The sequence below is a fragment of the Cupressus sempervirens genome, chromosome 7 (genome assembly GCF_028749045.1).
Source record: "Cupressus sempervirens isolate cs-2001-9-10 chromosome 7, ASM2874904v1, whole genome shotgun sequence".
Taxonomy (NCBI): Eukaryota; Viridiplantae; Streptophyta; class Pinopsida; order Cupressales; family Cupressaceae; genus Cupressus; species Cupressus sempervirens.
Window position 1 is genome coordinate 489112019 of NC_143124.1, and position 24386 is coordinate 489136404.

Genomic DNA, 24386 nt, shown 5'->3' on the forward strand with positions numbered 1-24386 from the left:
ATCCATCACATCAAGTGATCAGTGCATAAAGAATCTTATCAGAAATTAGTTGCAAGTAGATCCACTACTTCATCCTAATAGGTGAATCAATTTTCTAAATCCTTTAACAAGGTAGACTTAACAGTCTTTGTACAAATCCCCTAACAAAGTGCATACTTCATTGTATGTTTGCAAACCCTCTAACAAGGTGGACCTAGCAGTCCTTTGTGCTCCTAATAGGGAAAATCACTAGAAGTGGTCAATGTAAACCTTAACAGGCCAACTTTATACTATAGTATTGAATTTTTGTGGGTATCATCCCCACCCTAGTTTTACTTTCTATTTGGAAGGTTTCTAGGTCACCAAAATATTGTGTTCTCTTGTGTAATGATTGTTTTATGTTTCAAAACTAATGCATGTAGTAGCATAGATGGATGTGTGGTAAATTAATAAAAAGTTTTAAGGTTACTGATTCACCCCTCCCTTCTTAGTAACCTATCATATCTTGAATATTTCCAACAATAACTCCTTATGAATACATAATCCTTGTTGTTTTTCTTTACAATCTGAAAATTGTTCTGTAATGGTTCAGATGTAGATGTGTAATCCATCTGGTAAAATCTTCTCTATTTAGATGAATGTAATACTTAAATCTTGTGTGAGATGAGGAAACTATGGATAGAAACACTATTTAGGTTCTCTTATCAGCAATCAAATCTCTTGCTTCAATTCCTCATTAAAAGGAAACACTGTCATAATTCTTTCTTCTGTCAATTCAAACTAATGCTCTAAAATTATGAAGTTCTCATAGATCTACATGTTGAATTCAAGTGATTAACTTCCTTACTTAGGATAGGTAAAATTTTATCGAGATGATGCTATTGAAATTGATAGACATTTAGTCAGTAAGAACTGTAATCTTTGTTGATCATTAAGTGTTTAATGTTTATCACTTTCATGGGTGGGTGTAATGTGTATAGATATGCTTAGTTAAAATAAATATAAATATGTGTAATGTGTAATTTTTATACAAAAAACAATCTTAAGAAAAGTTTTATATAAGTGACCAGTATCAATTTCTCAGTCCAAATCATTTATATTCAAGTAATAAAGATTTAGTTGGTCTAGAATCCTAACCCAATCACAAATATCCAAATAGTAAAATAGGAAAATTGATTGGAAGACTCAGCCAAAATCAAAGTTGGACTGAAACCAACATGAATACAAATAAAAGCCTTAGTATTGTAACTCTTCTATTCCATAATGATAAATATTCTTGGTTTCTTGGCTATCGATACCTAGAGGAACTGATTGAATTTATGTTTTGCATCCTCTTCTCTATATCCAACTTGAAATAATATTGCTCCATTTATAATACATTTGGGGCAGTTACAAATTAAATTACCTGTGACTAGTCAGTTCACCTTCTCAAGAAGTTTGGTACAACATTACAAAATTTCCAATTTTGTAATGTTGTACACTTTTTACATTTTAATTGATGATATGTAAAAACTTATATTTGGATTTAAACAATCAAATAAGCTCCTCACATAAAGAATAATCTTTTGGGTTCCAAATATCACAATGTTTTAGTTGACTTGTAATAAAATCCCTATAGTAGAATGTCATAGGTACTTATTTATTTTTATTAGTGTTTAGCCTTAATTTTCTTTGATTTTAACCCTCTCTTGTCTCACAACTCGCTCTGAGTTTTATAGTAAGCCATGAACCAAAACCATCCATTGATCAAATACACTAAAACCCACTCATCTCCATGCATTTCCCTTCAAAAAGAATAATGATGTAACCAAACATTCTTTAAACAAGATCGTACCTGGGAAAGCATGTATTGTGGAACCTTCAACTGCACAACTCGAGTTTTTAGACTAGTATTCAAAATAGAAAACTAAACCACAACTACTTCTATTTTTACTACTTCTAGGGATTTTAATTCTTTGGTTTGTAAAAGCACATCTAAGGGTTGTTTTTAACACACCCTTCAAGATCTCTATCCCTAGCCTTTCATCCTCGATAGAAGAACATCCCAATTCCTCCTCCCTCTCTCAATCAAATCCATAGCTTTATGGTCTTCTGTCGAATCCACTTTGATGAGAGCATGGGAATATATGGTTTGGAAGTGAGCTTGGGAATATTTGGTTTAGAATTTGGGAAGAAGAAGACAATTGTTTAAAATTAGGGCTAGCTCCAATCCCACTCCCCCATCCTAATGTGTATGAGAATGAGAGTAGTAAAAAATAATTATTTATAAAATAATTAGTATATGACAAATAATAGTAATATTTATTTGTAAATGTGGTTGCAAGTACATTGTGTTTAACTATGGAGGAAACTTTATAGTTAAGCACACTCAAGTAAGAGAAGTACTAGGAATCACCCTCATGAAACATGAGTCAATAGATTTGACTCAAAAATTACATAGTTAAAGCGTAATAACAATATCACGATAGTAGTATTTATTAAGAAATAAATTCAATATTAACAAATAAAAAATTATAAATGTAATTTTATATAATAATTAATTCTTTAAAAAATTAAACTTTTAAAATAAAAAATTTAAATTGTTAGAAAGGTAAAAGATCAAATTCAAAATAATTAAAAGTTTAAAATTAATGAAAAATGAAATGTATTCAAAAGATAATGCCAATTTGTAATCTTACATTTAACAAAAATATCTTCATTTATTTTATGTGATAGTTAATTATAAAAATATATAAAAGAAAAAATAAATTTATTTTTATTTTTAATAATGAAAATAAAAATAAATTACTTTGTGTATTACTTGTTTACATTTGAAATATCTTGCAATATATATATATATATATATATATAATTGATTTGTTTTATTTTATTTGTTATATTTAATATTTGATTATATTCATTAGACTTTTTAAAATAATTACATCAAATAATATGCATATATTTTTTAAAACAATCTACACCTAAAAGAGTGCTAAAACAAAAATGAATATTTACCATTAAAGCACACTAAATAATGCACAATGTAAAATGATATTTAGTTTGTATGATCATGTCAAAATTGATGTCACTATTGAATTCAATGATAAATAAATTGATACTAGATTCATGTCAAGGTGAATAGGATTGTAATATTTTACCTTTTAAACAATAAATGGTAATGATGAATTGGATGGTCGACCAAGGGCGTTTATGATCTACATCATTGATGTCAATTTATAGCTTATAATATTTTTATTATTATTTGGTAGTAAATATATAAAATCAAATAATAATAATATAAAGGATTTTTCTATAAATTTAGATATTATTTTATTTATTAAATTTTTTTCAAAAAATTAGAAAATACAAAGAAATCTTTAACTAAAAATGCAACCTTGATTGAGATTCTATTCAAGAAATCAAAGAGGTTTTGTTGGGTATATTGAATTACTTTCAAGAATTCAAATAGCTTTCATCAAATTTGACTAACATCTAAGGGCTCGTTATGTATGAATGCTCACAAGTGATAAAAAATAGTAGAGTTTTGTTATATTGAAACTAGATATACAAAATGTGTAATGCCCTATCAATAAATAGAGATCAGTGAAGGCTAACTTGGACACTCACATTTCAATTTCTTACTCCTAAATAATAAATTAAAATAATATCTCAATAACTTCCCTCCAATGATGCTTACCTTCCATGACCATCACAAATTTCTCAACTAAAAATTAATCGACTAAATGTAAGATGTAATAAAATTATCAAAGATCTACTAATAATAGGTTATTGCTTGATTTTAGAGATTACAAATTCCCTTATAAAAAAGTCTCATACTCTATTTTGGAATACCAATATAAAATAAATATTTTAATATATAATTAATGCCAATTATTCAACGTTCAATTCCAAATCATGTAATGTAGTCTAGTGATGTAATAATCTAGCAAAAAAATTAGCAAATCAAATTTCATTGGATGATCAACATGACAACATGTGTTTAAAATTAGTAGTCAAACCTTATTTTAATAAGTTCCTTTAGCTGCTTCATTTTCCTAAAGATAACATTGAAAGAGAGTAAGAGAAACTAGGGAAACTTGTTTTATTGTGTAGCAACATATACACCATTTATCCTAAAATTATCAAATATTAGCGTAAAAATAAATAAATCATCCATTCATTCATCTTTGTTTGGGTGACTAATTTTTTAGTCATTTATTTGCTCATTTTAATTTATCTGACCTTGTGATTTTACTGAATGACCATATTGGTCATTTATTTAGTTGTTTACATTTGTGAATTGTCAAAAAATAGTAAAATGTGACCACTTTTAGTCATGTGAGTAAACATCTTAGTCACATGACTAAATGTTTTAGTCACATAGTCATTTATTTTCCCAAATTCTACTAGTGGGGGTGGATGAGGGTTAGGGATGCCAAAGAAACATAATGCACCAAAATATCTTGGGACAATGTATAAGTGTGTCACAGAGGGATCTTCTCTATGAAGAAATAAATAAATACTTCTTAATGCAAAGAAGGCATTTTTAAGAGAATCATATGTTGGTGAAAGTGGGGGAATGAGTATTGAAAGCCAAGTGCGAGGAGTGGTGGAAATTTTTACAAGTATCATCAAACCACTTATTTTAGTCTACTTCACCTAGAGATCTAGAATCCTTTTCATGCACACAAGGGACATGCATTTCCAAAAAGAGCCACTATTGGGACTCAAAATTGAAGCACAAATTTTGAGTACCACTCTAAAAACTATGTTTAATTAAGCTCCTATAAGAGCTTTTCATGCACGTGTACCCATTTGTCATTTTGAGGCCTATGATGTGTTTCATTTGTTTCACACATTTCATTTAGTATATGCACATGTCCCAGAATGATATGTTGTCTATTTGAGTCATTCTATTAATCTTCATCTTGAGCATTGATCAAATCTGCATTTTTGTCAAAGTGTAAAACAATGATAGGAAGCCTAGTTTGAAACTCAATATCTTGCACCTGATTAAGTTTCATTACTCACCACTTTGGGATTTTTTAGTTTGCATATCAAAGAACCTATTTTTTATATTTCATGATATTTTGATATGTTTTGACCATGTTTTGAATCCCTCAAAGTTGGTTGTTTACTGTTGTCATGCTAATGTGTATTGTTCTCTAGGAAGTCTTGTTTGACCAGTTATAAATTTGACCTAGTTAACCCTATTGAGAATATTCTTTTTAAATTTCATTCTAGGGGTCAAAAACTTGCTATGTTCCATATTTGAGCCTATGAAAAATCCATTTAACTAAGTTTCAAATGCAATTTCTAAAGTTCCACTAGTGTCTAAAAGTGCAGATTAATCAGAAGGCATGTTTGGGATGTTACAAATTTGTATACCGTGATAGATTAAGAAAAAAGGATTCTACCACTATGTTCTATTTTGAAAATACTTCAAGTGTGCTAGTTTTCAAGTCTTGACGAATCCATCTGCACACATTCCTAGGTCAATTCTATTTGTAAAAATTGATGATATGTTATTGTTCCCAGTTCTACAAATTTGAGAACCCAACTTTGAACACCTACCAAATTTTCCCAGTTATTTTTAATAAGAAAAAATAAAAATAATCTCCATGTGATAATGAACCAATACCTTAGATCTCATGCCCCCAAGTGTCCATTTGACCTGTTCTCAAAGCCAAATTCGAATGCAATTTATTGTTTCTAACCTGGTTGTTTGCAGAACAACTTGAAGTGAGAAACTTTGATGGCCAATGTATTTTGACCCCTAAGTCATCATTAGAAAAAAATTGAAAGGGTAAGAGTATGTTGAATAAAGAATAGACGTGCCAAGTGTTAGACTCTGATTACTTGATTTAGTCAGTTATTAAGGCTATTCATGGGAACTCCTAGCATATAATTTCCATTTATTAGAAAAGGGAAAGGATGTTTTAATTGATTAACTAGTGATAAAATTTGTTTCTAATCAATTTGAAAGGGTCATTCAAAGGATTAGAGAAAATTTAGGTGTTTTAATTGCAATTTTTTTAGCTTGACCTACTCTGGGGCCGTACTAGTTCCATCAAATTTATAAGGTGTACTAGGGTTTTGATATATTAAAGAGGTTAAAGTTAAAAGAGGCAATCAATGTTTTAAATGTGTTTTGAATCACATGAAAGCTATAAAGGGCTAAGTCTAGAGAAAATGGAAATGTTGCATTGACCCTTTTTATATGATGCATGGAAGGACAAATTGATGACAAATGCAGGTGAAATATTATACCTCATTTCAGCCTAGATGAGTTTGGTTGAGGTTGATTGATTTCAAACAAAGGATGTTGTGCTTTAAATAAAGGCTGAGATTGAACATTTTGGGAGGCCTACTTAGATGCACTTAAGAAGTAGGAACACATCATTTTAGTGATGACTACAAACAATATTTTTCCCATTTTAACATCTATTTTCTATACTCAGCTATGAGGAATGTTAGGGATAAATTAATAAGAGAGGGAAAATATTTTTATGATAACTTAAAAATGTACCCACCAAATAGAATATTGCACAAGTAATGATTATTCCCCATATATGGAGAGATAAATGAATATAATGTAATGGATGATGATATGCAATAGTAAATCTCATAAAGTTACACATTAGAGATTCACATAGCTTGAATGGAGAAGCAAATATGGATATAATGCAACTAGTGAGGGACATTGAGTAGCATAACCAATGAGTATAGATGTGAAAAGATTTTAAATGTAGAGGGCAACAAAATCTTTCAATAAGAAACATTGATTTATATTTAGGAATTCTGGGAGAAAGCAACTTGGTCCATGATTTTTTGATTAGACGTGGGTGTTGAAGACATCATATTTCCATATGAAGACCTAGATCTCATCTTTCCTAAACAAGTTTCACATTCTTGTGTAATGCATGCTACCAATTTTGTGGGAAAATAAAGATGTCTAGAGTTTCCCAAGAGGAAAACAATTGTATTAAAGCCCTCAACATTGTTTATTTCACCAAGCCTCCCTAATTCACCCAACCTAACACAACTTGTTGTAAAATATAATACATCTAAAGGCATCGAGTGAGTAGGTCAAAAAATTTAAGGAACTTTGGAAGTAGGTGTTTAGAATATGTGATGAAGCACAAAAAAGAGAAAAGAATTGTGTTGGATCTTAGGACTCAAATGGACAAAGGATAATGAGGATGGAGATGCCCATTGCATAGTATAGCTTTTTATCTATGCCCAAGCTCCACCACTAACCTATTTTCTCAGGGAAGATCACTCCCTAAAACCTGAAGGATCAATAGTCCCTACCATATGTAGGAGCTACACTAGATGTAATTTGTAAATGAGCTATGATTGGCAATGAATTTATGCAAGGAGACATTGCTAATGACTTATAGAGGATTGATTAACAAATGTCATTGTTTTGAGTGATAAAGGAGGAACGTGAGATTCTACCCCTAGATAACACAATAGCAAATTAATTTCTTCATCGAATTGGCTTTGCAATCAAGGTAACATGATTAGGCTTGGCTAAAATTAGGAGCATATAATGTTTTTTTTTTAGTGAGCATGGTGAGTTGGATGAAGGTGTAGTTATATGTTGGACCCATTTACCAAGAGTTACTAAATTTATTAAGAACAGATGAAAGTAATGGGTTTTTAATGACTAAGAAAGATGGAGCTCATGTTGCATAAGAAACAATGATATGTTGATTCTATCATGTTTGTAACCAAAGTCAGAGACTAAGAGATGACATTGATGAATAATTTCTTAATACGCTCAAGGAGGAATGACATCAAAAATCAAGGATGGAAATAATTTTTGGCAAGGGAAGAAATTATTGCAATTTGTAGGCAAAATTGAGCCTCCACATTTTGAATTCTCCTCACAACATTGTCATGCTTTTACATGTTTAATAATGTGTCATGTCAAAAGATCATAGGGAAGATTGTAGTTTTGATAGATGAATCTTTTATGGAAGTGTGTTAGCTTGTTTGGAGAGATGAAATGTCTTGAAGCTACATAAATTAGTGATAGATACATTTCAATCATATTTAGCCAAAAAAAAAGAGTTTGTGCAATGACACATGATGAATGGGTAGGGCTTTGTTAAAGCATGTGAAAACCTTTTATACCACATTTGTCTAGCAAGAGAATAATTACAAGTTAAATAAAAAAACACATGATAATGTAGTGTCTGAAAGGTATCCATTTTTTGAGACATAAGACTCATGTGTGTGGGCCCTAAGGGTCATTCTAGTGGACTCAGAAGTAAATTTTGAATAAGCATGCACTCTTAATTAATGATTGACATAGAAAAATTAATGGTTGACATGTGGCACACCATTAGACCAATGATAGAGTGCCATATATGGCACATAGTTTGGGACAAGGCATGGAAAATAAGGTGATGACGTGGTAGGATTGAAACTTTGTTAGCCATTGCTATCTCATAGATGATGTGGCAACTGGTGATTGTGCATGTGACATAGCAAAAGGTCACCATGTGGTAGGAGTAATAATGTGGCACCAGTGACATGGCATAGAAATCAAGGTGGTGACATGGATCAAGGTGTCATGTGTCATGACATTGCTATGTCATGAATGATGTGGCAAGCTACTAACAATGCAAATGATGTAGTGATAGATTGACACATGGTGGAAAATATTGATGTGGCAGATTTGAAATTGATGCACCAAATTGTGCCATGTGGTGCAGATCAAGGGCATTCATGATCTCACCATGAGAAGATGCATGCGAGTTATCCATAGTGACATGACAACCCAATTAGAGGCTTCCATGTGGTAGTAGGAACTATTAGAGGTGGTGATCTATAGACCAATCAAGTGGTGCCACATCATGCCTAGGTGGTGGAGGTGTTTAGTGTGTTTGAGAAAGAAGTTGACTAAGAAGGGACCAATGAACTAGATCATGAAACATGTTAGGCGGGTCAACTTAGGTTTATCGATAAAAAATAAATAAATTAAAATATATTTTAATTTTAATAAAAATTACATAAAAAATAAATAAAATAAAGGGAAGCAATTTTAATATCGTTGTTGCTCATGGCAGTTGTTGTCATGATAGTAGGTTCTATTGTACACAGTAGGGCCTGTCATGATAGCAGGTACCCTATTGTACATAGTAGGGATCTATTGTGTCGCAACCTTAGGGAGATGAAGTAAGAAGGAGGGGGTGGGAGGTTGGTGACCCCCATGCACCTCATTATATATATATATATATATATATATATATATATATATATATATATATATATATATATATATATATATATATATATATATATATATATATAAACAAAATAATGAAACCCCCCTCTTTTAAATAATTTAAAAGATATATATTTTTAATAGAATTATGAACAAACTTTGGTAGGGAAAATTTAGTGAACTAATTGACTTTTCAATATAAAATTTCCATATCATTCAAACCCTTCCTGAATAAAATTGAGACTCCAATTGTACAGAATGAGGTTTGATTTACTATATTTTAAACCTCCATGTATATAGAAGATATTGACATGCATTTAGTAATTTACAATATTGAAATATTCACAAGTTCATCATAGAGAAATTCAGATTTATAATCCATAGCCACGAAGAAAACATGAAAGGAAAAAGTGTAATAAATTGTGTGAATAATCACAAGCATCTACCTGGACTCTGATGCTAATCACTACGCCCAAGAAGATTGTGAGAGAAATTTCTCCTCTCAAAACCTTTTCTCTTCCAAAATTCTTTTCCTCTTCCAAAATTTGTAGTCCTTCAAAAATGAACACTCAATTGGTGATAAGGAGTTCTCTCCTAAAATCGGGGCACTAATTGTGTGTTCACCCGAGAGGACTCCTTGTTCACAAGACTTTAGCTCTTGTTATATTTTCTTTATCTTTTTCATGCACATTTATTGAATTATAAAATAACATTATTTAATTTTCACTTGACCTCTCTTTTCAATTAATTCATTAAATTTTAATCTCATGCATGGATTATGCAATTTGAAACTTTTAATAAATTAATATCTTTTTCACTTAATTTATTTTCAAACCTTAAATGATAAAATATTTATTAACTTAAATAATAATAGTATTTATCATTTATTTAAAAATGAACTCTAAATATATTATTATTAAATTAAATAAATATTATCATGTTCTAAAATTATTCTTATAACTTTTATCTTCAAATTTAATTCTTTTTATTTAATGAATCTCCCAATTAATTAAATATAATGAAATATTAAAATACTATAATAACTTTTCATTAAATAAATCATTAATTTAATAATTTAATTTGACTTCATTAATATAAAAATCACCAAAGACTCATAAAATAAAATACGAAACCCCACCATAGAAAAACTCATACAAGATCAAACTAAAGTGTTATAATCACGAATTAATGTCATTCGACACATTTGAAGGGTAAAAAATCTTAGATACTTGTTCTAATTTTCTATGACAAATGGCTTAAAGGTTTAGAATTTGGACTTAAAAATTTATCTCCCCTCTCTTACCATTGAGATAATGTGATAGGGTATGCTCATCCTGGAAATTCAAGGAAGGTGATACTTGGTACGTAAGCTTGATACTTGGTATGTACACTCTGCATAAAATCATGTACAAACACATATATACTAAGCTAAATAGGCAATGGTAGGAAGTGGTGCATCATGTAGATCCCAACTAGTAGGTGACTACAATTCCCTTCCTTGACCACATCAGAAATGCCATACATAAAGAAAACATACATGCACACCATACACATGTAGTATGGGGTAAGTATCCATAAGAAGACACATAATAATCCATCTAACTAATCATCATCAATTACTAAAATCACTGAATAATCATCATTTCATACATGAAGTATAGAGTATCAAGTAATCTCATCATATAATTAACTAAATGTAAAACAATATCTAATAATCTCAAAACAATACTACTAATAATCAAGCATAAAACTAGCCTAAAAGAGTTTTCCCATGATAACCAAAATGTAAACTAGGAGTAGGCACTAAATGCACCCCCCCTAGACCTAGGCTTACTCTTAGAAGCCTACAAACAAGTGTTGGAATTATAGATGGATTAACCGAGGCAGGGTGAATCAGTTACCACAAAAACAAATCCATAGATCCCTTAGATGTCTTAAATAACTAGTTACTGCCGATACTCGGTAATCATTTCACAAAATGTTGTAACTCGATAGATTAATTTGTTACTTGTCTTCAAGCATTCATAATTATTAACATGCATGAAAAAGTAAATAACATGAACACAAAAGACACTAGATTTAATGTGGAAACCCAATATGGGAAAAACCACCAAGTAACTAGCTACCAATTTTTACTCTTCTGAAGTGAGCCTTGCTAGGAGCCAAACCAGTTAAAGGTTACAAAACACACTATTATGTGTGACACTGTTAGAGGATTTAATCACCCTGTTAAGAGTGGCTTTGCTAGAGGTCTTTAGAATAATTCAACTAAACTATCACCTTGTTAGAGGATTTACAAAATGGCTGCTAAATCAACTCTATTAAGATATTTTGAAATCATTGCTACAATGGTTAGAAAGTAACAATGAATTGACCTGAATATGATGCAACTAAATTTACTGATTACAGATCTCAATTCTCCACCAATAGATCCTCCTTAATCAAATATACTTTGCTGCTCCTCAATGATCTCTAATTATCCTTCAAAATTCACTCTCACAATAATCAATCCTTCTTGGCATTCATTTCATATCAAATCCATCACGCACTTAGAATTTGCAACTTGACCTCTTATATATACCATTCAGAATATCAAGTCAGCTTATTCACAAGTCACATTTACCAATAAACCATACATCACTCAGCTACATATATTATATTAAATAAATAAACTTTATTTCACAAAACAATGAAATCCTTCATTGGCCAACCTTGCTCAATAAGCACTGTTCTAGAAATAGTTTCCTGAGTTAACCATCTCAACTCAATTAATACTACAAAATTTGCAAAATCTTTTGGCTGCCAAGTTAACTCAGTAAGAACTAAATTTCCTTCGCTGACCATGAGAGGTCAGTAAGAATTGTCTCTGCCATATTTCCCTTTGATGACCAAGTGAGCTTGGTAACAATTGAATTTCCTTGTTTAACCTTGAAAGCTTGATAACAACTGTCTATACAAGGTAAAGCCTAAGAACGCTTGGTAGACTTTATCCTTTTCCTTGTTGACTGACTGAGCTCGATAGACTCTAACTGACAACTGATATGACATTTGTGTAACATCAAAGAAAACACACAATTAAACAATTGTATCCAACAATCTCCCTCTTTAGCATTGATGGCAACACAACATGTCATGGTAGAATGAAATTTGAAAACAATTCTTTTCTGATAGAATGCTTCTCCCTCTTATATTTTATTCCACAAAACTCCTCAAGTAATATCCCTCTTTCATAGTAATCTCTCCCTCTTACATAAACTCTCTTTTTCTTGCAAATTTTAGAAAGATATGATAGTAAAATCTCCCTCTTTGACAACACATGCCAAATATAATACAACTTTAAAATTAAATGAAATTCAATGTACCTTAAGTATTGATTCATATGTAATGTCTTCATTTCTTTGGTACATCAACTGATATATATTCAATTTTGTACATGTTGATGCATCACTAAAATTGTATTTTAGTGAGCTTTAGATAGGGGAATGACCCCTAACTTACCTCTTAGATACATGAATGCATCCTTAGGTAAAGGCTTTGTGAATATGTTAGCAATTTGTTCCTTTGTATGAACATATTCCAGTCTGATCTCCTTATCTTGCACCAATTCTCTAACAAAGTGATACTTTATAGCAATCTGCTTGGTTTTAGAATGCATCACTAGATTTTTGGATATGTTAATTGCATTTGTATTGTCACAAAACATAACAATAGGTTCTTTGATTTCTTCCTTCGCACCTTCCAATAATTGTTTGAACCAAACAATGTTTGAGTAGTTTACTACTGCAGCAACATATTCAGCCTCTGTTGTGGACTGGGATGTGTAGTTCTACTTTTTACTTGTCCTCCAGTTATACTTTTTCTATCATCAACATTCCCTGCCCAATCTGCATCAGTAAACACTTTTAAATCCATATTTCCTCCAAGTTTATACCATAATCCATAATCTTTAGTTCCTTTCAAGTATCTTATGATCCTTTTGATTTCCATCATGTGGTTTTCTTTTGGTTTTGTTGAAAATCTAGCTACAATACCAACTGCAAGAGCAATGTCTGGTCTTGCATGCACTACATACTACAACTTTCCAGTCATAGATCTATACAATGTTTGATCCACTTCCTTTGATTCATCATCTTTGGTAAGTTTCAATTTAGTACACATAGGAGTCCCAACTGGTTTGTAGTCTTCCATACCAAACTTTTTCAGTATCTCTTTGATGTATTTAGATTGAGTGATGTAGATGTCATTCTTATTCTATTGAATTTGAAGAGCAACAAAGAATTTTATCTCGCCAAATATTGACATTTCAAATTCCTTGTTCATTTTTTCTAAAAATTCTTTGCAAAGATCATCATTTTCTATGAACAAAGTATCATCTACAAATATTTCTACCAAAATAATCTTATTATCTAGTCCTTCCTTGATATACAAGCTACTATTATCATTAGTTCTTTGAAAACTAATCAGAATAAGATAGTTATGAAGTCTTTCATACCATGCTCTAAGGGCTTGTTTCAAACCATACAAAGCGTTATGCAATTTGTAGACCATGTCCATTTTGTCTAGATCAACAAAACCTTCAAGTTGTTCAATGTTAACCTCTTCATCTAGTATACCATTGAGAAATGCTGACTTGACATTGATTTGATAAACTTTGAATCCCTTGTATGTAGCATATGCAAGTAAGGTTCTAACACCTTCCAATCTTGCAACAGGAGCAAAAGTCTCTCCATAATCTACACCTTCTTCTGGAGAGTATCCTTTGCATACCAGTCTAGCTTTGTTCCTTGACACCTTACCATCTTCATTTAACTTGTTTATGAATACCCATTTAGTTCCAATCACATTTTTGTCTTTAGGCCTAGGTACAAGAGTCCATGTTTTGTTTTTCTCTATCTACTCTATTTCTTCATTCATAGCATCAATCTAACTTTCATTATTAGTGCATCTTTGACATTTCTTGGTTCAAAATCTGCAAGTAAACAAGTGCCTTTCAACTTACTTCTTGTCACAGTTCCTTCAGATTTATCTCCAATGATCTGATCTGGTGCGTGATGCCTTTTGACATACTTGGCTAATATAGGTTCCTTGCCTTTTGAACACTTTGCATTTTCATCCTCTTACATTTTAGCTTTAGGTTTTGGTTGCTTGGACTTAGTAGCTTCTATTTGCAACTCGAGTTCTTGTAGCTCAGTAGGTATTGGCTTGGTTTGAACTTTTTGGAACTTGGTTATTGAAGACTTAGGAGTTGAAGATTCCTGATTGAGAGGTGCATTTGGTACTGTATCAATTTCAATGTAAACAAATCTCTTGTAATCTTTTGGTTCCCTTTTGCTTTCTTGTTTTGTTCTTTCTGCAAAGTCATCAACTTTCACATTTGCACTTTCTATGACTTTGTGAGTAGACAAATTCAAACATCTGTATGCTTTACTTTTGCAATAATATCCCAAAAATATTCCTTCATCACCCTTTACATCAAATTTACCTTTTATAGATTCTTTCAAAATGTAACATTTTCTTCCAAATACTTTTAGGTAACTTACATTTGGTTTGTAGCCATACCATAACTCATAGGGGGTTTTGAATGAGTCCTTCTTCAGCTGTACTTAGTTCAAGGTATGAACTGTAGTGCTGATAGCTTCCTTCTAGTATTTGATAGCAATGCTCTTTTCAATCATTAAGGTTCTTATATAGTCGATGATAGATCTATTCCTTCTTTCAGGTATTCTAGGTGCTAAAACCTATCTTTTGATTCCCCTTTCAATGCAAAATTTATTGAACTCATGTGAAATGAATTCACCACCTTTATCTAACCTTAAAAATTTTAGTCTTTTGCCTGTTTCCTTTTCTACTCTAGCCAAATACCATTTAAACTTTTCAAATGCTTCTAATTTCTCTCTTAGGTACATGACAGTCATCATTCTTGAGTAATCATCAACAAAAATAATGAAGAACTTTTCACTAGTATAACTTTCAATTCCAATAGGTCCACATAAATCAATATGCACAATTTCTAAAACTTCTTCAGACTGATAGTTTTTTCTTTTAAAGCTACTCTTTCCCATCTTTCCAATTTGACAATTCTTGCATAGACCAACCTCAGGTTTCTTTATGTTAGGAATGCCTCTTACTTTTCTAAATTTACTTATTTTCACCAAATTATCAAAGTTCAAATGACATAACCTCCTATGCCATAACCAACTTTCTTCAACTTGAGCAATAAAACATGAACATTCATCAAGTTCAAGATAAAAACAAGTTACCTTTTGTTTGAGTGCTCGATCCAATCAGCTTTCCTTTGCCATCCAACAATCTTGCTTTTCCATGCATGAATTTCACTTTGATTTCATTATTGAGTAGATGTGCCACACTTAACATATTGTGTTTTAGTCCTTCTACCCAATATGCATTATCACATACAATTTCTTTAGTTAGAGAGATTCTTCCTTTTCCTTTTATGCAACAAGGTTCATTATTGCCAAATCTCACACTACCACCATCATAATATTCAAAATGTTTAAACTTAGTTTTATCACCAATCATGTGATGAGAACAACCACTATCTATAATCCATGTATCATTTTTTCTCACATGAGAAAAAAGTGTCATTTCCTAATCATTATCATATTCATCCTTTATAGCAATGTAGACAATTTCATCTTCTTCTTCATCATTAGAATCTTTAGCCATGAAACATGTTTTCTTACCTTTATTCTTGAATTATTTGAAGTCTTTCTTGCCATTGCACTTGTGACCTTTCTTCTCATCCTTATTTTTTTTATTTGGGCACCTAGCAACAATATGTCCAATTTTTTCACAAGAAAATTAGATTAGAGGAACCTTACCTTTGTATTTCTCCTTGCCTCTTGAATATTTCCTTGCTAGCAGAGCTTCAACCACCTCAAGATCACTATCTAAACTCTATTCTGATTCTTCATCACTATCTTACTAAGAATCCTTTATCTTCTTGCCTTTCTCCTTGAGTGAAAGCTTGGCTTCAAATGCTAATTCAATGTTCTTGGCAACTAGAACATAATTGTCATAGTTATCTAGCTCAAATGTATTCAATCTTCCAACTATGGCTTCTAAATTTATCTTGAGATTTGCTTCACATCTTCTTTCTTGAATTGTAGAAAGTCTGATTGTATAAATAGGAAGTAGAGTTCTGAGAACTTTGCTTATAACTATTTCCTCCTTGATATATCCTCTAGATGTTTTGATTTCACTAACACATGCTTTAACTCTTTCAACATATTTTGTAATGTTTTCATCTTCTCTTATCCTCATTTGATCAAATTGACCTCTCAAACTTTCTACTTTGGCTCTTTTTACATTATCATCACCTCCATAGATCTCTTTAAACTTGTTCCACATTTCAAAGGCAATTTTGCAATCTTTGATATCATCAAATTCTTCATAACTTAGGGTAGATGCAATATCTATCATCATGTTTTTGTGAGTCTTCTTTTCAGCAATATCATTGACAGATAATGTACTAGCAGGTTCTACATATTTTTCATCAAGGTACTTTAGCCCGTATCACCAATAAAAGCTAGATCATCCTTCAAAATTCACTCTCACAATAATTAGTCCTTCTTTGCATTCATTTCACATCAAATCCATCACACACTTAGAATTCATAACTTGACCTCTTATATATACCATCCAGATTATCAAGTCGGCTCATTCACAAGTCACATTTACTAATAAACCATACATCAGTCAGCTACATATATTATATTAAACAAATAAAATTTATTTCACAAAATAATGAAATCCTTCATTGGCTGACCCTACTTGGTAAGCACTATTCCAGAAATAATTTCCTGAGTTAATCATCTCAACTCAGTTAGTACTACAAAATTTGCAAAATCCTTTGGCTATCAAGTTAACTCGATAAGAACTAAATTTCCTTCACTAACCATGAGAGCTCGGTAAGAACTATATCTTCCATATTTCTCTTTGATGACCGAGTGAGCTTGGTAACAACTAAATTTTCTTCTTTAACATTGAAAGCTCAGTAATAACTATCTATACAAGGTAAAGCCTAAGAACACTTGGTAGACAATGCAAACTTTCTTTGCTAACCTTCTGAACTCGATTGACTCTATCTTTTGCCTTGCTGACTAACTGAGCTCAATAGACTAACTAATAACTAATATGACATTTGTGTAACATCAAAGACAACACACAATTGAACAATTGTATCCAACAACAAGTAGGGATATAAATCTCATAATCTAGAAGCATCCTTCCATGTAGTTGATGAATCATTAGTAGGGTCCCATTAGACCCTTACTTGCTCTATGGTTCGATCCCTGAGGGTCAACTCTCGCTGCTCTAGAATGTGAGTGAGCTCCAAAGCTAGTTTCCCATCCTCTACCTATAACACATTCCAATCAAGAACATGTACCACATTAGGAATATGCTACCTAAGTACCAAAACATGGAAAACATCATGAATGCAAGCTATGTTAGGTGGCAAAGGAAGACAGTAAGAAAATGGACCAATCCTCTCAAGAATCTCAAATGGTCCCATAAAGCGATGTGCTAGCTTCAAACCCTTTCCATAACATATCAAACTCTTCCATGAACACACTCTTAAGAAAACCTTCTCTCCTAGAAATTTGCTTATTTATCCTATGAGCTTTGACATACTTTTTCTACCTATCCTATGCCATAGTCAAGTGCTCTCAGATGCACACTACCTATTGCTCTATATCTCAAAGCATCTCTAGACACAATAGGATGTAATCCTCAAGACTATCCCAATTCAAAGGTGTTTGACAAGGATGACCATTTAAGGCTTGAAAAGGTGCCATGCTAATAGAACTATGATATCTGTAGTAAGTCAAGTGAAAATTAAATAAAGTTATTTTATAATTCACTAAACATGCATGAAAAAGATAAAGAAGAGATAATAAGAGTTAAAGTCTAGTGAGAAAGGAGTGCTCTCGGGTGATCACACAATTAGTGCCCCAAATTTAGGAGAGAATTCCTTATCAGCAATTGAGGGTTCATTTTTCAGAGGACCAAAATTTTGGGAAGAGATCGCAAATTTTAGAAGAAGAAAATTTTAGAAATTCAAATTATTAAATATAGTTATTGATTTTAAATAAAATAACTTATAATTTTATTAAAATCAAAGTTATTAATAATAATTAAATAAATTTTACAACTTTAGAGTATTTTAGAAAATTATCTTAAAATCAATTAGGGGTAATTGTGCATTTTTTCTAATTTGAATAAATGAATGGGTTGAATTGTAGGGTAAACTAAGAATCTTTTACTTGAAACATACTTTCACTAGTAGAATTTTGGCAAATAAATGACTACATGACTAAAACTTTTAGTCACAAGACTAAAAAATTTAGTCACGTGACTAAAAGTGATCAAATTCTAGTAATGTTTTTTAATTTATAATTGACTAAATAAATGACTACTTTGATCATCAAGTAAAATCACAAGGTTAGACAAAGACAAGTGACTAAATAGATGATCAAATAAATGACTAAACTATGGGTCACTAATAATTAGTCACCCAAACAAATGACTAAATGATTGATTGATGAATTTTTAATCATGTTGATACACTCTTTAACTTTTTTATAGATTTATAGATGTAAGGTTTTTAATTGTTACTATTTAATTTTTAGTGTGTAGCATTTATTCATTTTGGTTATTGGAAGCTTTTTATATCATGTATAGTGAAATAATTAGACTTGTGCACATGAATTATTGTAGTTAGTTATTATCTTATATTTTAATTTATATAATCTGAATAATAATTTAAACCTTATCAAGGTCTCTTACTATCACAAATTGCACAAAATACCCCTTCCATCCACATTGGCACCAATTCTTTCTTTTAGAGGTAACTATGTTCCACATCCTTATCTATTGAAGTCAACAATTTTATAAGGTCTCTATTTTAGTAAAAATGGTCACAAGACTCTTCATTTCTATAGGGAGCTTTATTTATAATTATTTATATTTAATTTTATGATCATTAAAATATTATTTAATAAAAACACATTAGAAATGTTGATGCAATGATATTTAGTGAAATTATTTCTTAACAATATTCATTTTAGAGAGATATATAACATAAATTATCATTTAATTGAAACACATTTTAAATATTATGTACATATTTGAATTTTTTTTAAAGATAAACTAATGTATGACTAGCATTCCAAGGCTCTTGTATTATCAATTCTAGGTGAAAGCATTGAATTATAATGCAAATGTATCAAATGTTTGAATTCAAAGCTTTCACCTGGAACAAAACACTTAGGTCCAAGACACTTATAGTAGATTGATTAGAATGAAAATGTATTGAAAGTTTCCCAAATTCTGAGATTATAGAAAACTTCAAACTTGAAATTTATGAATTAAGAATAATAAATGAATATTTGAATATTGTCAAAATAAGAATAAGTATAGATTAATGAAAAAATGAATATATTAATTCTTCTAAGGGAAAAAATGAAATAATTACCAACATATGGATTGTGAATTATGAAAAATATAAAGACCAATGTTGAAGGGCAATAGAGTTAGTCTAGAATGTATTTTAACATTGGGAGACAAACTAGACATAGTTTCGAAAATAATTAAATATTTCTCAATATCTATGATGTTCAATTTTAAAATGCTATAATTGATCATGTCCACTTATCTATCATATAAATTATTTATAAAATTAACATTAATAATTATAAAGGACAAAACTGTATAATATTTGAACTCTGATGCTTCATCCAAATAAAATAAAATAAATATTTCTTACTAATCATGTGGGAAATAAAATTGCACTAGAGAAGCTCCGTAGGGATGATCCATTCAAGAATCCAATATAAATATATTTACTCAATAACCCAAAATTGACGACCTTAGTTCAATAATTCATTTCTTTATCAATGAAAGAATATCAGATATCTAGAGTGCTTATAAAATATGTAAATTTTTTTTTTAAGAAATTGTATATGGATATCAATTGTATTTTTTTGATTTTGCATCCTATATTTATAGTAGACGGAGAGGCATAGCTCAACCATCATAAAGAAACCAATCTTATGTAATTAAATTAAATCCTCAAAATCTCTTCAAACCATCGACTCTTTTCATTTTAATTTGCCCCTTTCATTTTAAAAGTAAACTAAAAATTGTATATAAATCTTTAAAAATATCATTTTCATTATATTTGATCTATAAAAATAATCTTATTAGAAATTCTATAAAGTTTGAAGCTTTTGTTGATTTAGGTATTTTTATTTTAAATGAATTTCTAATAACTCCTCTTTCTACTTCAAACTAAATTAAACTATTTTTTTCAATTTTGAAATTTTATTTATGTAATAAATTAAAACAAACAACTCCAAAATTTAGTTATAGAATTTTAATTTTAATTCTAAATGTAGTTGTATATAAGAAGTGTAGTTTCCCCTAATCCTAACCTTATAAGTCACAATAAAACTAACTTTCTATTATAAATTTTAAAAAAGGAAGTTTCCTTTTCATTTTAAAAAATAACTTTAAATTATATACAAATCTTTAAAAATTGACCATGTTTATAATATTTTATCTATAACAAATAATCTTATTATAAATTTGATAAAATTTGAAGTTTTAAGCTTTTGTTCATTTAGTTAATTTGAGCTTAAATTGATTTTAAATAACTCCTCTTTCTAATCGTACATTAAATTAAATTCATTTTTTTTTGCATTTTATAATTAAACATGTAATTGTACTATAAGATATCTACTTTTGCCTAATCCTAACCTTGTAAGTTACAACAAAACTATCTTTAAAAAATAAATTAAATAATCGATTGATAAAAAAGGACAAGTACGATATCAAAAGGGGGAGGTGAATCTCAACCACCTAGTTCAACCATGAGTAGCCAACTAAAACAATATGTAATAGTTTACAAGATTTCAAAAAGGAAAATAAAAGAAGCTATTCCAGAATATCATCAAATTCATCTATCCAGGAGGTCCATCCAAACTCTCTTTCCATTCAAACAACTTTCTTCCACTCAAGAATATGTGCAAAGAACTTCAGTCTTTTAGAAAAGGGGCCTCTAGTATTCCTCATCTCCTTAAACAACCGCTTAAGAGCTTCTTCAAAAGTAGCCTAATCATCAAAAATGGTGGCCCATTCCAGACCATACTTCATTTTGTAGATGGATGTAGTGGCATGACCATCACGTAAAAATCTTTTTAGCTTATCTCTCTCCATCTTCATAATACAACACACTTGCGAAACAATTTTAAAACATATGATTTTTAGATGAAACAAAGTAAGGGATCTACCAATGCCTTGGAATTTGTCCTCATTTCTACATTTCCAAATAAACTAGAGAATGTGAGAAGAAAGAATGTTCCAAAAGAAGTTAACATCTTTCTTAAGACTAGATATATTTCCAAGGATAATATCAAAAAATAGAAGCATGATTAGTAATTTTCTATTGTAAATCTTTAGAAAATGATTATTTTTATTATATTTTATCTATAAAAAATAATCTTATTATAAATCCTATAAAATTTGAAGCTTTTGATTCAGTAAATTTTATTTTAAATTATTTTCTAATAATTGTTTTTCTCATTATATTATAGATATTATTAATTTATATATTTGATATAATTGTATTAAAAAAATAAAACCTATACCTTATGAATATAATCTAAAAGGAAAATAAAGTCAATATTTAATCCCTTTATTAAAAAGTATAAATGACTACTTAAAAAATATAACAAAAATGGAATTAGACTGATTCAAATAAAACCTTCTATATTTGGCTTTGAGAGTTTTGAGAGTCGTGATCTTTTTAACTCTAACCTTTGATATTATTAATTTTATCTGGATTGTCACTGATATAGCTATCATTATGTAGTGTGAACAAGCATTGATCTGCATTGTATTAAGATAAATACTTCATTGTTTGATCTTGTTTGATTTGTTAATGTGGCAGGCTACCATGTTCTCATAGTGTTGAATTTAATCATTTTTATACCTTCTTGAGAATTCTTTTGTTGCTCCTTGATTGCTGATTAAGTTTTTCATGTACATTATTTTTAGTTGAACATAAGTAATCTGATCATCCTTTACAGCTATCATGTAATGTCTATCTTTCTTGGACAACTGAGGTTACCTACCCTCTAATATCATGAGCATGTCCTTCACTATTTAGAATCATATGCTTATGAAAATTTCTTAGAATCATCTTATGGAAAAGAGGAGTCAATTTATTTGGTTGATTTGGCCCATAAACTCCAAATATCTTTTCCACATTAAGAACATAGCTTTTGGAAATTTTATTAGCAATACTAATATGTTATCTCTTTGTAGGGTTTCTTCTATTGACTACGGCTAGTGAATCATATCTCTAAAACTCTATTACTTATCACTTCATTTGAGCCAGTAATACATTGTGACTTGAACATCAAAAATCCCTCATATTTCATATACTTATACCTCCTAGTGGTCTCAATTACTATTTACTATGTTTAGACTGCATAAGATTGTATTTTATCTATATGCAAGATGATTGTTCCTCTCCTTATTTGTATTGTATATATGAGTTTGAATTACTAATATTGATGTCTCTAGGAATATAATATCTTCTAGATTGAATTCTTGAAGGAGCATTCTTCATATTGCACATCTACTCACTTGACCCAATGTTTTACATGAATATGGTTTGAAGGTCTTCTTCTCCTCCTATATCTCTATGTGGTTGCTAAGGATTCAATGATCCAATCTACCAGAATGTGTTGATTTTCCTTTCATACTCTATTCAATTATTCTGGAGTAGGATCTTCTACTTAGATTGATGTAATCATTTCCAAATACGTTAGGCATGATTTTTTTCTTCTTATCCTCTACTGTTCTACTATCCAGTCTCAAGTGTTTTGTCCCTGCTATATATTGTTCAATGACTCTATCTGGTCACTAGCTAAATTATTATTTTTCCTCTTCCTATCTACATATCCTCTAAAAAAAAATTACTTTCTTTCTAATATGTCAATGTGTCATCAATAGTGTTAACTATATCAGTTTTAGCACATTAGCATTCCTTTATCTCCATGCTTGGTTGCTTGAATAGAAATGTCTTCTTGCATAGTTTCCATACCTCTCTAATTAGCACTACCTTTTATAACTGATTATTACCACATTTTATGGCTAGATGATAACTACTATTTATTTCCACCAAAAATAATATTGCTATGTATAAGTTCTTATATCAAGCATAATGGATTGTAGAGACAAAAATTATATTTCAGATTTCTCTTTAGTCTAAAATCAAGTGATTCATCTCCTTTGTATTATTTTGTCATCATATTAGTCTAGAATTTATCTTTAGGATATATTATATTGTGGGAAAGCTAGGTGCCATTTATTTTTGTTCAATCTAACAAGTGGTCTTGATTTACAAATTAATGTTGCACAGAGGCTATTGGGTGCTTAGGTGATTTGATATATTGATATGACCATGTACTTATGAATATTGTGCTATCCTTCTATGTAACTGATATACATAAAAATGAAAAAAAATAGAGGGAGGAATAATGATCAGAAATAAATAATGAAATAGAGTAAGGGATGATATATATTGCAGATATTGAATGGGAAAATACAAACAATATCTTGGGATTTCTAATTGAATATATATCCTAATGGAATCAAAGGACAGGGAGGAGCATTTGAATATTTTATATTTCCTTCACATTCTTCTACATCTACATCTACAGCCACTGTTAGGGAAGAGGTTTCATCAAAAACTTGTAAAGGAAGAAGGAAATATAGAAAACTTAGTTAATGCAATCTCCAACACATTTAGGATAGCAATGAGATATTGGGAAAATAATTGAAGATATATATTTTGATGTTTAAAATTTAAAAAATAATTCACTACATTCAAAACATTGAACCTAACCTAGAACATGAATCTATTTATTTTTCCTTATCTTCATCCACATGAGGGAGATATAGTATCCTTTTAGCATTACATTTATAGTAAACACTCATAGTTACAGGGCACGGTTAAATAAAAACTTCCCTCCATTTGTATGCTATGCATCTTCATTTAAGAAAGAGTAAAAATTGAACACTATATTGTTTGATCACAATTGACTTAAAGAATTTTGTTATGTGTGGACATTTGGCAAGGAGGGGATATGTTATGAAA